We start from the raw sequence: 12,376 nt of genomic DNA, 5'->3' as shown, positions 1-12,376 counted from the left end.
TATCTGCGTTAGCCGTCCCTCATTTAGCAGTGTAAGACTAGAGGGAAGGCAGCTAGTCATCACCATCCACCGCCAACTGTTGTGCTATTCTTTGACTAACGAATTGTGGGATTGGCCGTTATATTATAGCCTTTCCACTGCTGAAAAGGCGAGCATATTTGGTATTACGGGGACTCGAACCCGCGACCTCACGGAGAAATGAGAAATTATATCTTGTTAAATTTGCAGTAATGTGGTGCTGAATAATAAATGTTTGTATAAAAGGCCAACGTTGAAGCAAATGCGCAATCTCAGTAAGATTAGCGGGTTGAGTTAAAGTAACACACGCCACACTTACAAACGGTATTGTGGAACTAATAAGCAATGAGAGGCTGGAGCTGCCAGACATAATAAGTTCGTAGATTTCCAAACAAGGGGGCCCAACATGGCGTGCGACTCGTAATCCCACTATTCGTTGGTAAAAGAGTAGCCCAGGAGTTGGCGGTGGGTGGTGATGACTAGCTGCCTTCCCTCTAGTCTTACACTGCTAAATTAGGGACGGCTAGCACAGATAGCCCTCGAGTAGCTTTGTGCGAAATTCAAAAAACAAATAAACAAACAAATCCAAACAAGGATGGTTTGGTAGGGAATACTATCATCCACATTAGTGGAAGGCGGAAACCATCTTTATAAAACACCATCCAACTTAGAGGGAAAAGATACGCCATTTTTATGAAGCGCTTATAATGTAAAGCAACTAGCAACCTTAGCACACGACAAGTGGGTCAAAACGAAAATGAAATGAATGAAAGATAGATGAAAGGCTTAGGAATATACTGCAGGGCTCAAAGATGTATTTCCGACCTTCAGAACTCTTCATTCGATACCAATTGGGCCTTAAAAAGATCTGTATTTTATGTATTAAAACAGTGCACGGGTAGTTTCTATCTATGCAAGCTCACTTAAAATATTTAGTTTTACTCAGAAAGGAAATATATAAATAATGTTTATATTATTTTAGTTTTAGGTTATTAAAATATATCTCATCTAGTTTGGTTGTTTGTTCGCTTAAAGTTGCCGTGGTATGTCTACGGACTCGCACCATGAAACCCGGGTTTCGATACCCGTGATGGGCAGAGCAGCACAGGTAGCCCTTTGTGTAACTTTGAGCTTAACTTCAAGCGTTTGTTTATTTTAGAGTTACTATGGATATCAAAATCCGGTTTGTAACGTTGTAAATCTGCAGGCATACCGCTTTGCCACGAGGGCGCTGCCTATTTAAACTAGTACGCGTGTGTGTGTTTTCTTATAACAAAGCCACATTTGACTATCTGCTTAGATCACAGAGAGGAATCGAACCTCTGATTTCAGCGTTGTTAATTCGTAGACTTACCGCTGTACTAGCGGGGGGAAAACTAGTACACACATAATGTCCGAACGATCGATGTTTTACAAAAAAACAAACACCAATTACTACATAGCATACCAAGAATCAGTTCGTGTTTTTTTCACGGCATAAATCAGTTGGTTCAAATAAAAGAGTAACAATAAAAGTATTGTACTGGTACCTTTAACAGTAGTAAGTGAATATCTGTAAAAATAGAGATTTGTAAAATAATAAAAGTATCAAGTTTACGGATGAAATGACGCGATGATACAGTGTTGGGAAATGGTTAAAACAAAAAATCAGCTCCGACAATGTCTCCAGACTATCGTCAGTCTAGACTCCAGAGTAACACAGTGGTGTATGGATACATTCAATACAAAAACTAAAAATTATAGCGTTGAAAGGAGTCTCAATATAAGTTCGAATATAACCACTGCGATTAACTATATTTTAAACTCGAAGTTTTGAAATGTTGTAGTTATTTAGTATTTTATCTTATTGGAGATAAGACATTAAGGTGTTTGTTTATAGCTAGACCCTCTACGTGTCACGCTATGGCCAGGTTATTAAGACACTACTGGTACTGCGCTACGTTTTCAAAGCTAAAATTCCATTCTTCTATAACTAATTTAGCGCTTTAACTTTCTAAATAATTTTGATCGGTCAGATCAAACGTATATTTTTCGAACAAATTAAATGTAGAAGAGAAAATAACATTTGGTTGTGTTTTAAACGATATAAAACAACTTACAGAATTACATACACAGAATTAGGCCAAATATGGTTTCTTTAAATTTTACTAAAATAAATATTGTATGTACATTAAATATAAAAAGCATTATGCCTTTTCTATCATTCCGGCCCAGCATGGCCAGGTGGGTTAAGGCAGTCGACGCGTAATCTGAGGGTCGCGGGTTCGAGTCCTCGTCACGCTAAACACGCTCCCCCCTTTTGTCCGTAGGGGCGTTATAATATTACGGTCAATCCCACTATTCGTTAGTAAAAGAGTAGTCCAAGAGTTGGCGATGGATGGTGATGGCTAGCTGCCTTCCCTCTGGTTTTTCACTGCTAAATTAGAGATGGCTAGCATGGTCTGGTGATTAAGGCGTACTCATCTAAATCTGAGAGTCTGGGTTTTTGTCCCTTTACTAAACAGGCTCGTTTTTTGTAGCCGTGGAGGCAATTATAATGTTACAGTTAATCCAATGATTTGTTGGTAAAAGAGTAGCCTAAGATGGGTGATTCTGACTCCAGTTTATTCCTGATAAATTAGAAATGGTACTAAAATACCAGTCTCATCATTTGCCACATATCCATGTTCCTGACAGCTTTTATTTTTCCCCTCTGCAAATGTGAGTTGAAGCTTTCGATATCGTTTTATACGTGGTTTCTAGCAGAATCTTCCAAATGTCAATCGTTTTTGATAGTTCACGTGATACCTGTGAATTTAGAGTTTGGATAAATTCCGTTCTGGAACATTTGAACAATTACCAACTAGAATTTTAGGTGTCCTGCTAATTATGGCCCGTTGCCTCCCCCCTCAGCGACACAGTGGCAAGTCTATGGACTTATATAACACTATAAGCCAGGTTTCGATACTCTTGGTGGACACAGCAAAGATATCCTATTGTGTATCTTTGTACTTAACTACAAACCAAGAAACAAAAATAGAAACCTTCACCAAACCTACCAGTACTTTCAGCCGTAGGTTCGTTATTATGTGACGGTCAGTCACATTATTCGTTGGTAAAGAATAGTCGAAGAGTTGGCGGTGGGTGGTGCTAATTCGCTTCCCTTTAGTTTTTCATCTCAAAATTATGGCTGGCTGGCGCAGATAGTCCTCGAGCAGTTTTGTACAGATGTAAACAAATGAACAAGAATGTCTGTTGAAAATGTGCTTCCCATCAGCTTTATCGCGATTCGAGTCGACTATGTGGAGTTACCGCACATGGGTTCCTTCCGCCATAGCGTCAGTTCTATGTAATTGAAAGCTTTTACAACATAACTGCATGTTTCAAAAGAGCATTTCTATAAAGCGACAACAAACAAATCGGAAGAGTAGCCTTATCAATTATCAGTTGAGTTCTTTAGAATAAGAAATCGTCATTAATCTAGTTATGAAAATCTAATACGTCGTTCCAAATGTTAAGAACCAAAACCTTTAGAAAACAAATTACTAAGCTATTTTTCAACTCGTAATGCTCAGAACTTTGAGGTTGGTTGGAAACAGTCGAAACGTGATTGACATGCTTTCCATTTAACCGTCTAGTAATTTTCTAGTCTTCGATTTCTTCTCTGGATATCAGCGAATAAAAACAAACAAACGAAAAGGCAGTCAATATCCGGGGATTGTGGTCACATTTCCTTTAATTTGAGAGCTATGTTAGCTTTTGTGGAAAAGTCTTCAACGGTTACGGTGGTAGTAGATAAGATAACTGGCTTTTGTGATGTCGATTTTGTTTGTTTGTTTGATCTAGTCTATCTTATCCAGTGAACTTTTGGGATGCTCTAGAACTATCTATGCGCGTCTGATTTTACTAATGACGTGAAGAGAGTCGATCCAATATTTCTCGTTAGGGTTATCTGTGAAATCAAACCAGTTTCAAGATCTACTTGTATTTTGTATTCTATAAAGTAGCCTTTAGTGAAATGTTCTTTTCCCACTTATGCAACTTGTTGACGACAAACTCTATCATATCTTGGTCTGACACTTTGTTTTATTTCGGGTGGTAAATAGTTCAGTAACATGTTTTACAAGTGACTTTTTTGTTGTTGTTTTACATTAAGGTTCCGAATCGACTATGTTTGGTACATTTACAAAGTTTCTTCCTCTTGGATTGAAAGTCATGTTTTCGTTATAACATTATGAATATTTAAACACTATATGTGTCAAAAAGACAGATATTGTACAGTTTTACTATTATTATTATTTATGCCTACTGACGTCTGAAACTGCAGTGCCCGGATGAATCTAGTTTCAATATTAAAATTATCAACAACACACCGAAGTCAATCAATACGAAGATCGAATTTCTTATTTAGCTTTTCAGGTGATGCTGCGTGTAATAAATTTAATACTGAGTAGGAAGCAGCCCTCTAGTGGCATGCCTGCGAACTTACACCGCTGGAAAGCGGGTTTCGATAACTGTCTTGGGTAGAGCACAGATATCCTATTGTGTAGCTTTGCGCTTCACCTAATTTCGTTTAGGTTTTTTTGGGGGCTCTTTAGTTCACTCATGAATATTTCATTTTTGGAACACTATACACATTAAGAAGGAACTGGTCCTTGTAGCCTGCTATTGTATATATTAAGATATTTTAAAATTCTGATGCATGTGCTTAATTTATTTATTCACTTTAACAATTATAACAAAATAGTCACTACTTAAGATCACGAATAGCGTGTAGTTTTAACAAGTTAGTTCTCTGAAACTTCCAAAGCCATTCGCAAATACTCGAAGAAAAAGGAACGTTCATTGTTCTCAATGTTCTGTTTCACTCTACAAAAATCAAGACTTAACAATATTCTGTGCTTCCGAAGACACTAACACTGATAAACGACGTCTAGCTTTGTATTTAGAATAAATATAAATATATTTTTGAAAGAATAAAGGAAACAAATGGAACATCTAAATACCGTCCTAGAAATAAAAAGGCTGAAACAAATAATACGTTGCATATATGTATATATTATAGACATTTTTAAATTTCATTAAGGGTGAAGCTGAAAATCGGTGTCATAATGCCGAGTTCACTCTATGATTCGCCGAACTCACGAATAAACAAAACAAAAGTAAAGGGTTCAGTGAATTAAAAAATGAGATGGGTCTCTACGTCATAAATTATATTTTTATTGTACCTTTAATAAAGTCAAATTTTTAATATAATCATTACATAGTTGGTTTACTCTGTAATATGTTAAATGTGATGTCACGATTTTATTATCACGCCTAAATTAATATAAGTTATTATATGGTGACTTTTATATTATATGTACAAAGCAGTACGTCTTCTAAAATACACACACACACACACATATATATGTATATACAGGCTGGCCCGTAAGTCCCTACCCATCCATTATGTTACATTCAATTAATGCGCGTCATGTTATTGGACCATACTTCTTTGACGGGCCAGTAAACCATACTTCGTATCTAAACATGTTACAACAATGGTTTATACCGAGACTCGATGAACTTGGAATCAGAGAAGATGTTTGGTTTCAACAAGATGGAGCTCCGGCTCATTATGCCTTCACTGTGCGAGATTATCTTAGTGACACTTTTCCAGACAAATGGATAGGTCGTGGTTCTGTATCATCCCCAGCACCCATGAAATGGTCCGCAAGAAGTCCGGACTTCACAACATGTGATAACTCTCTTTGGAGATACATAAAGGACATTGTGTCTAAACAACGTTATAATACTAATAATGAGTTGAAGGCAGCTGTTACCGCGGCATTTGGAACAATAATCTCTGCTATATTGAGGAAAATGTCTCACAGAACATGGCGTCGCATAATATTATGCAGCAAGAATGAGGGACAGCACACAGATACACTGGATACATAAGATATGTGGATGGGTAGGGACTTACGGGGCACCTTATGTATATGCCGATAAGGGCGCTAGACTCGTAATCTGAGAGTAGTGGGCTCAAATCCCTGTCACACCAAACATGCTCGCCTTTCCCGCTGTGGGGGCGTTACAATGTCACAGTCAATCCCACTATTTGTTGGTAAAAGAGTAGCACAAGAGTTGAAGAGAGGTTGTGATGACTAGCTGCCTTCCCGTTATTCTTACACTGCTAAATTAGGGACGGCTAACACATATAGCCCTCGTGTAGCTTTTAAGGAAATTCAAAAACAAAAAACAATGAATATAAGCAGATCAAACGTCCATTGTGTTCCGGCAAAACAGTATTTTTTAATAGAAGAATTAAAGGAATACGGCTAATTTAGAGTATTTTTAAACCTTTAATGGAAATAACAAATAGTTGAAACATCATACTTGTTGTCAGTCCTGAAAGTAAGCTTAGTAAGTTGAAACAAAAACATGGAAATAGTTATGTTTGTTTTATAATTTCGCGCAAAGCAACACCAGGGCTATTTTCACTAGTCGTCCCTAATTTAGAAGTGTAAGACTACAGTGAAGACAGATAGTCATCACCACTGGCCACCAACTCTTGAGGTATTCTTTTACCAACAAATAGTGGGACTGACTGAAACATTGTAATGCCCCCACGGCTGAAAGGGCGAGCATCTTAAGTGAAACGGGGATTCGAACCTGCGACGCTGGGATTACGTGTCGAGCGGCCTAACCATCTGGTTATGCTAGGCCTAAATAGTTAAGTTCTGTGCTATCAAAAAGAAAAGAAAATAGATTTTTTTAAAGTGTGTGTTCCGTATTATGTCAGATCAAAAGAGAAAATGAAGTGTGCCCGGATGAAGCTGAATGATACTAGTTATGTAACCAATTAAGTTTTAATAACTTAGGCATCTTTGGAGCTTGGTTTAGCTCCTCAATGACCAATAATGAGCCACAAAAGTAGAGTGAAACACTATAAAGCATGTAATGTTAAAATACAGGAGTCGAAATCGTAGGATAAGAATCAATTTAGATATATTAGGAATGTTGAAGCAATAAAAATGGCTTTAATCATTTTAAGTACTGCGAGTACAGTGTATTAATTCTTTCCGGAAAACGTGATTCATTTTTCATCTACAATATGCTCACTAAATCAAATAACGTAATGGAACATAAGGATCCGGAAATCTACATATTAGTCTGGCAATCTTTTGTGTTTATCCCACTAGCCTAACAAAATATCTTTTATAATATCAGCTGAGGTATAAAAAGATAAATCTCGTCTTTATCTCCGCAATAGTAACTAAATGTTCTATACAAAGATATTAATATGGGCGAACATTTTTAAGTTTGAATTTAATAACCCCAACAACGTCCGCCATGACCAGGTGACTGGAGCGCTTAACTCGTGATTTGAGTGTCGTCTTAAAATTTTAAAACATTAGATCATTAAGCGTGATCTTTCCAAGAAAAAAGACGTTTTAAAATTTTAAGACGTTAGATTACCAAGCGTAATCTTTACAAAAAAATAGACGTTGTAAAATGTTTAAGACGTTAGATTACCAAGCGTGATCTTTACAAGGAAAAGACGTTGTAAAAGGTTTAAGACGTTAGATTACTAAGCGTAATTTTACAAAAAAAAGACGTTGTAAAGGTTTAAGACGTTAGATTACTAAGCGTGATCTTTACAAGAAAAAGACGTTGTAAAAGGTTTAAGACGTTAGATTACCAAGCGTAATTTTACAAGGAAAAGACGTTGTAAAGGTTTAAGATGTTAGATTACTAAGCGTAATCTTTACAAAAAAAAAGACGTTGTAAAGTTTGGAATATTGGTATTTTATCAGAAACAAAAAGGCATTGCAAATAATTCGAGACGTTGGCTTGTAAAATGATCTTTGCGAGAAAAATACAATAAAACTCTTACAAAAATAGTTTGTTAAATATTTTTGAAATGTTTTTCTACGTCTCTAAAGTTTGATGAATAAAAGTTAGAATATGAAATTCAGAATCTTGACAAATAGTGTATCATAATAAACAAGAATCGTAATCTTTTATTAAAGAGATAAATTATCTTCTACTGACAAACTCAAGTGGTAGTGTGTGAGGAGTTCTTACAAATGTAGAACGTTCTCCGACCAGAGAAACAATTCGGATTAAGTTTCAAATTCTTCATGTTTGCCCAAAATACGCTTCAATATAAAAGTAAGGTACAATGCGACAGCTGTCTTGGAAAAGAAGTTTCCTTTTTCACGTATGAGGTCGCCACTATGCAAGTTGATTTGGTTTGGATTGAGTTTCGCGCAAAGCTACACGAGGGATATCTGCGCTAGCCGTCTCAAATTTTTTCAGTGTAAGACCAGAGAGAAAGCAACTAGTCATCATCACACACCGCCATCTCTTGGGATATTCTTTTACCAAATAATAGTGGGATTGACCCTTACATTATAAAGACTCCACGACTGAAAGGGCGAGCGTATTTGGTGCGACGGTAATTTGAACCTGTGACCCTCAGATTACTAGTTTAACGCTTTAACCCACCTGGCCGGGAACAAACAAAACTCAGATTCTTCAAGACACAAAAACTAATAATATTTCAGTGTAAGTTATAGGAAGAACTTGTCAGACCAAATATTTCCCGGAATTATTTAATTTATAAAATACGGAACTGGTCTGCAGAAGGACAGTACAAGAGGTTCTAGCAAATTTATATGAAAAAAAAGATGATCCCATATATTTTCTCTTCGTGTCTTGTGTTATGGAATATTTCTTCCAACAGGCACCAGAATAATCCCATTTGAAAGAAGATGCATGTGTGTTTCTTGTAGCAAAGCCACATTAGGCTAACTGCTGCGTCCACCGAGGGGAATCGAACCCGTAATTTTAGCGTTGTAAAAATGCAGCCGGGGAAGAAATGAAGTGGATTTTGTTTGTAGACTTGAGGGTAGCTGTATTCGCGAGGGAGAGCTAGTCATCACCACCCACCGCCAACTCTTGGGAACGAATGGAAGTAACATTATAACGGCTGGGAGGGCGAGAGACGATCTGAAACGATTAAGTCAGAGGAAATGGAAGCAACAAGAGACATCTAAAACTGGTCACTACTAAAACTTGTCACTACTAAATCGTAGGTATGAATAGTTTATCTACATTTATTATCAACATGGTTTGAAAAATGATCAACGTTCAAAGTAATTTTGCACAACGAGAAGTAACTTCAGTGCATTGCGAATGTTGTGAGGTTCACTACAATTAGAACATTTGAGGTTTTCTAAGTATGTTAGAAGCAATGCGTCATAAGCGTTAGCACATTGAATGGGAAGTGTTACAAGAGGATATTCGGGACGTTGTTCGTATCCAACAGTAGCAGAAGTAGAAAGACTCGTTTTTCCCAAAGCAACAAAAGAGGGCCCGGCATGGCCAAGCGTGTTTAGGCGTTCGAGGGTCGCGGGCTCGAATCCCGGTCGCACCAAACATGCTCACCCTTTCATCCGTGGGGGCGTTATAATGTGACAGTCAATCCCACTATTCATTGGTAAAAGGATAGCCCAAGAGTTGGCAGGGGATGGTGATGACTAGCTGCATTTCCTCTAGTCTTACACTGCTAAATTAGTGACGGCTAGCGCAGGTAGCCCAAGAGTAGCTTTGCGCGAAATTCAAAACAAACAAAACACGAAATGTATGTTAGAAGTAATCTAAGTTACTAAATTGTTAAGCCTAACATGTCACTAAAAACCTCCACTACGTCTGCCGTAGCCGAAGCCAAAGTCCCTACTAGCCTACCGAATCTTCTTCTGAGCCAACTTTTACAGTAAGTATTCACAATAGCATCATTTGTCGTGACATCAGTTCGGTACATTTGCTTTGCTGAAAGTGCTAGTTATTCATAAATTTCTCGTGTATAAATGTGTCAAGACTAATTTGTTTAGAAATTAAGAGGTCGTTTTCACTGATACATTATTGTATTTTATTTTGAGCATTTAGTAAGATCTTCTAGTGTTCGCGTTAAAATTTTACAAGCTAAAAAAACAGTTTGGTTAGTTAGCCAATCAAACAAACAGTTTGGTTAGTTTACCAATCAAACAAGCAGTTTGGTTAGTTAACCAATCAGATTTCGTTCTTCATATTGTTTTCCAAACGAATCGACTCGTACAAAACATAGTACCAGTGAACGGGCATTTAGACTTGTATTATAGTTATGTTATTAATAGCTATCTTGTACAACTCAAAGAAGTACAGTAAGTCTGTTATAATGTTAAAATGCATAAAGCTCAGGGGGTTTGATACAAGGTCCTTTTCTAATTATTAACAACTTAAAATATTTCTGACATGGATAAAGATCTTTATATCAAGCCGCGCAAGTTGTTCGCTCTTCACCATTTTGCTGTAGGTAATTTATGTTGTTAAGCGCAAAGAAATATAATTAGCTGTCTATAATGAATCACTGGTGGGCTAATGCAGAAAGAGGTGACGAAATAAAGAATAAATTATGCATTTAATTTACTCATGAATTCATTTCTTTTCTTCACTAAAGTTACTCTTATTAGTGAGGAAAGAAAACTTCGAAACTGTTTGTTTTCGTTTTTATTTGTTTTTTGAATTTTGCGCAAAGCTACTCGAGGGTTATCTGCGCTAGCCCTCCCTAATTTAGCAGTTTAAGACAGCTAGTCCTCACCACCCACCGCCAACTCTTGGGCTACTCTTTCACAAACGAATAGTGGGATTGACCGTCACATTATAACTCTTCCACGGCTGAAAGAGCGAGCATGTTTGGTATAACGGGGATTCGAACCCGCGACCCTCAGATTACGAGTCGAGTACCTTAACCATCTGGCCAAGCCGGGTCAACTTTGAAACTAATATCAATATACCATCTAGATTGTCGAACAGTTGTATGTAATTAATTGTGATGTGATAATCGCATATTATTCACTTAGAATATATACTTAAAGCATCAGAAGTTATTAGCGTGGAGAAAGGAGCTTTATATAAAAATGTATTTTTAATGTATAAACAAGTAAATGTATTTATAAACATTTTTAAACATATTTATTTATTAATAAATAAAAAAATGCCATGCTTTAGTCTATTTAACTGGCAATTTATTGTAGGCCATGAAAAGGAAGTTGTTGTTTTTTTACAAGGCAGTATTTAAAATTAACACTATGACCTTTTTCCTGGTATTAAATATGCTCTCTCTCATATATATATATATATATATATATAGAAAGAGATAAATATATGTACATGTTTGCACACGAACGTTTGTCTTTTTAAAAATTCACTGGCAGCCTGAGGACACTTTGCAGTACGCGAGGCCGATCAATTTTTACAAAATATGTTTGGTTTTCGAATATGCTATTCGTTCTCTTGCTATAACCTTAGCAAAGAACTATAAACTCACTTAGGAGTGAGTCTTGCAGCCTATACAGCGCTAAGATGAAGTTTATGATTAAAACAAAATTTAATACCTGATAAAAAACTAAGATTTTTAATAATTCATAAAGTCTAAACATAGAGGGCTAAATATATATTTTTTTTGCTTGGCGAGCGAAAGTGATGCGTGCAATAGTAAGCTGAAACACAAAAACGTTTGTAAATAAACATCATTTGTGAAAATCCGGCATACTGTAATTTAAAATTAAAACAAGAACAAGTCGATAAATATTTATATAAAGATAATTATAAATTTTGTCATGCATTTTTTTAGATTTATCGACATTGTAAAGTTTAAATAACAAAATTCTCTGTGCATTGTATAGCAGGTAAGCCTTTTAATATCTTTTGTAAAAAATGTTTGATACCCTTAGACCACTGGTAAGCCTAATCAATCAATCCATAAGGTAATTCAGTAATGTTTAATATATCTGTGAATCATGTGCATCTAGAACAAGGATAATATTTTATCTGAAGGAAACATATGCCTACATTAGAAATGATGGAGAAATTATACTGTCAAACTTCTAATTTATTAATATATTCTTTGCTATAACAACGCACGTTCATGGTTTTCATGTGACAACGTGTATACTAACTACTAAGTGAAATACGATACTTCGAACCGGTATATTTTTGTGGTTTTGAATTGAGCACAAAGCTACACAAGGGGCTATCTGTGCTCTGCCAACCACGGGTGTCGAAACCCGGTTTTTAGCGTTGTAAAAACCACAGACATACCGATGAGCCACTGAGGGGCGTATATTTTTGACACGAATAATACAAGTTAAATTTATTTTAATAACTATCAATGTATAGAAAGTTTTATGGGAAATACAAATTGTAACAATTGTGTTAAGTTCACGAGTTTGTAGGTCTCGTATCTTTCGAGTAATTCGACGAAATTGTGCATATTTTCATGTTTTATATAATTCAAAGAAATGAAACACAATAAATTGGATGTTACAAGTTTTTCTTTGTTATAATT

Source organism: Tachypleus tridentatus, chromosome 12, assembly GCF_004210375.1.
Source record: "Tachypleus tridentatus isolate NWPU-2018 chromosome 12, ASM421037v1, whole genome shotgun sequence".
In the NCBI taxonomy this organism is placed as follows: domain Eukaryota; kingdom Metazoa; phylum Arthropoda; class Merostomata; order Xiphosura; family Limulidae; genus Tachypleus; species Tachypleus tridentatus.
Note: the sequence above shows the minus strand (reverse complement) of the source record.